The following is a 4,034-nucleotide window of genomic DNA, read 5'->3' on the forward strand; positions in this document are numbered from 1 at the left end:
CGTTGGCCGGCGCGCCGCCGCCGTGAGGCGTAGCCGGGCTGCCGCCGCCGGCAGCGCCGGTAACGGGCTCTACGCGCTCGGTCCCTTGCCCGGGTGGTATCAGGGCGTCTTGCGGGAGTTCCCTGCTCAACCCAGGGGATCGGGCTTTTAATCGCCCTCGCTCGGTCACAGGTCCTGTGCTCGTAGGGCGCCGGCAAGAGCTAAGCCACCCGGTGGCATTCGGCTCTCTGTACTGCACCTGACACGGCCTGCCAGCTCTGCTCTCGAGCCACAAAAAATGAGCATAAACCTCCTCCTCCTCTTTTCCCTCTCCTCGTGCTGTGGCAGGAGCGCACGAGGCTGGGTCTTTAATTGCTCTCCATCACAGCGACGAGTTAGCAGACAAAGAAAGCAGAAAAAAACTTTTTACCTGGGAAAACCTAGTGGCTGGGCTTGTAACTGGCTAACAAATTGGCCCCTGCTGGGGCTCTGACCAGCTGGTGGTGGTTTGAAGCCAGCCAGGCAATTCTTGCTGGCAGAGGGGGCTGGAAGTTGCAGAGAGCTGAGCTTGGCTGCTGGGAGCTCTTCCTTGCTGACCACGTTCAGAAAAGTACATGAGAGTGCACCCCGGAGAGGCTGTGTGCCTAACCCCAAAGAAGAGAAATGGGGAAACGGAGGCAGAACATCACGTAGGTACAGGCTGCTCTTACTTTGCTTGGATCGGCGTGCCTCAGCAAAGCATTTAGTCTGCCTTGGTAATCTCTTGCCTGTGAAGAATAGTTGTTTGGTGTGCTTAAAACAAGGGGAGTTTGTGGGGAGTACTGGATGTGAGGCCCATTTCTGAGGAGGGCTGGCCAGAAAGAGCTCTGGGGACACAAGGAGCAAGGGCGAGAGGCCAAGGAAGAAGCAGCATGTGAGCCTCTTCGGCCACAGGGAGTTTCAGAGCACCTGTATAACTAAGAGTACCAGCCTGGCTCAGAAAGGCTCCACCGTGGCCATAGGTAATACTGCTAGTTACACATACACCTAAAGTAGCTATTGAGAAGCTCTGACGGCAGCTTCAAGGGTATGGGAGATGCTTCTTTGTTGTCTCAGAGATTTTACCTGCCATTGGCAGAACAAAGCAACTGTTCAGGTTCTAGTTTAATTGTTTGTTTGTTTGTATTCTGTGTTAATGATGGTCAGTTGTTCCTTATGTGGGTTTTATTGTAATCATCATCATGGCTCCAAGACTCTTAAGAAGAGGTGAAGAGGGAATAGAAAGCATTATGAGCCTAGATTGTGCTCAGCACGGATCAAGGACTGATCCCAGTTAGCCAGCATGATTTTGGACACCACAAGATGCTGACTGTCCAGTCGGGCTTGGTGTTGTATCCTCTGACTAACTGATGTGCAGGTGTCTGGAGTAGCTGTAAGCAGGTCAGAGAGCCACCGTGCTTTCTGAAGCATGCTCCTGCTGGCCTGGTTTTGCCTCTGTCCTTCATCCTTCTCCTACATCTTAAGAGCTAGAACATCATGAGGGGGTAAGGAAAGGAGCAGTGCTCCCAGTTTGTTGAAAAGATTGTGAAAAGCTTGTGTGGTAGGGAAGGAAGTGGCTGGATATTTTCTCTGAATGACTTCAGCTGGCCTGCGTGGTGGATGTGGAGCAGCTTCTCACCCCCTCTCCGTCTCTCCGTGCCACCTTCGCAGGGTTGCCTGCCACTTGTAAAGGGCAGCTTAAGGCAAAGAGAGACAGGCTTAAAAACACTTTAAGGTGAGGGGGTTAGTGTTTTGTATGGAAATGCCTATCATTAAATGCTTTCCTGAAGGAAGAGGTGTTAAAAGGTAGGTTGTTTTTCCACTGTGGAGAGGGAGAGTAAAATTCCAGACTTCACACCTTTGCAGACCCTTTGCTTGGGTATCACTTGTCCTTTAAATGACCACAAAGGAACTAAGAAAAGCAAACCACCTGAAACACTCCGAGCACTGTTTCCCATGTCCTCCCTGCCCTGCTAGGCACAAGGACTCCCTCTGCTTTGGATCTAAATTCTCCTTCCATTTTTGTTCCCCCAGTCATCTGCATGATTGCTCTTGGGTTGGCACCCTTGCCAGGCTGTGACCCTTTACAAGGCACAAGTTGGGCACCCTCTTCCTTCCCCTGGGCACAGGTCCCTGATTGTCACCTGCCCAGAGGTAAGCTGTTGAAGAGGCTGGTGCCACTGTAGCACTCTTTGTCCCCTAACTACAATCTAGCTTTTCATGTGTAGATGACAGATAAAAGACAGAAATACACAGATATTTTTTTTTTTTAATTGGAGGCACCAGAGGCACTATTATAAAATAATAAAAAATCCATTATTTTTTGACAGTCATCATCCAAAATTCCTGTATTGTAGCAAACCTTCTTCCCTGGCACCTTTATGTCTAACTAGGAGGGAGGTCAAAAGTAAGAACACAGAAGCATTAGTATTATTATAGCAGTGCCTGGTAAAACCACTTTCATTAAGGACCTCTCACACGTTTTCACATAAACTCTTATTTTCAGATAGTAAAACTCAGCCATAAAGCTCACCTTCTTCCTGACACCAGGCACTTAAGGTTTAAGATGATCAGCACTTCAGTCAATCACATTTCTGGTTAAAGCAAAGTCCTAAAAATCCTCCTACATATTCTAATTTGAATTTGGTACTTTTACACTCTCTGTAGACTTCCAAATTAAATGCAAATGAACAACTAGTATATTTGATTTGTTACTTTATTTTTTTTTTTGCCTTAAAGCAGGTGTAATACTAATGGGTGCTGAGGAACCATCAGAAACCCAGCTTCTTGTTTTGAAGATGATAGGAAAGCCTTTTTAGTAGGGGAGGGGGCTAGAGGACCCCTCTGTGCTCATTTCGGTATGCTCTCAGGGTCCCACCACCTGGAGCAATAGGAAATGCTCAATCTGAGGACTAGTAAAGGAATGCCCAGGCCATGGGGAGTCCAGTTTGAAAACTACAAAGGGATCATTGCCTTGGGAAGCTCTAGCAAAATCCTGGATATCATTGTTAAATGACTGAGCAGCACCAGACTGGGATTCCTTTAGATGTGCACAAGGTCCCCAAACAGAGACCACCTTAATGTCCCTCTCCAGTGTGAGGTCTCTTTCAAAATTATTTCAGTGGTCTGATGGACAGACATTTATATATACTACTTTTCATTCTTTCTGTGTTACTTTGAAAATGTTTCTCCAAAAATGAAGATGTATTGAAAACAGCCAAGAAGTAACTCTTTACTTTCTGACTGCCCCTTGGATCCAACCACAAAACTGGCTTGAATGATGGGATACAAACCCTGCAACCTTCCTTCCTGACTCACAGTCACTTGTAAGAAACTGAAAACCTCCCAAGGATGTTAATTTCTGAAATGGCCTTTTCAAACAGAAAGGAGTAATTTTTTGAACGGAAATGCCACTCTTATTAAGCTGGATAGCATTTACCTTTTTTTTCTTTTTTATGACAAATGAAGTAAATCTGTTGGATGTAGAGTAATTTGAAAACCTATAAATTGGAACAGGACATAAAAATCCATAATTGCAGTTTTCACTGCTCCAACATGTATTCCTCAGGCACTACAAGCGTTTGAGAAATAGCACAGGGGACAGCTTAAAAAGAGATGATGCTCTGTTGGGGGGAGGTTGATAAGATGGTTATGGGATGTTGTCTAAATAAAAAAGGATCCCTTTAAAAAATTGCCATTAACATAGATCCCAGTCCCCTCTGTGCAATATTCTCTTTTGGTCTGTGTCGTGGTTTAACCCCAGTCAGCAACTAGAACCACGCAGCCACTCACTCACTCCGGGAAGAATCTCCCTCTCCCCAAGAAGTGCGAGGGGAAGAGGAAAAAAAAAGGGGGGGGAAAGGGAAGAAAAAAAACTGGTGGGTTGAGATAAAGACAGTTTAATGGAAACAATAACAGAAAAGGAAAAATAACAATAATAATAATAATAATAATGATGACATTGGCCACTTTCACCACCTGGTGAATTGGCGCCATCCCAAGCAGTGATCACAGATTCCTACCCCCCAACTAACCCC

Source organism: Charadrius vociferus, unplaced genomic scaffold (assembly GCF_000708025.1).
Source record: "Charadrius vociferus isolate BGI_N301 unplaced genomic scaffold, ASM70802v2 scaffold304, whole genome shotgun sequence".
In the NCBI taxonomy this organism is placed as follows: Eukaryota; Metazoa; Chordata; class Aves; order Charadriiformes; family Charadriidae; genus Charadrius; species Charadrius vociferus.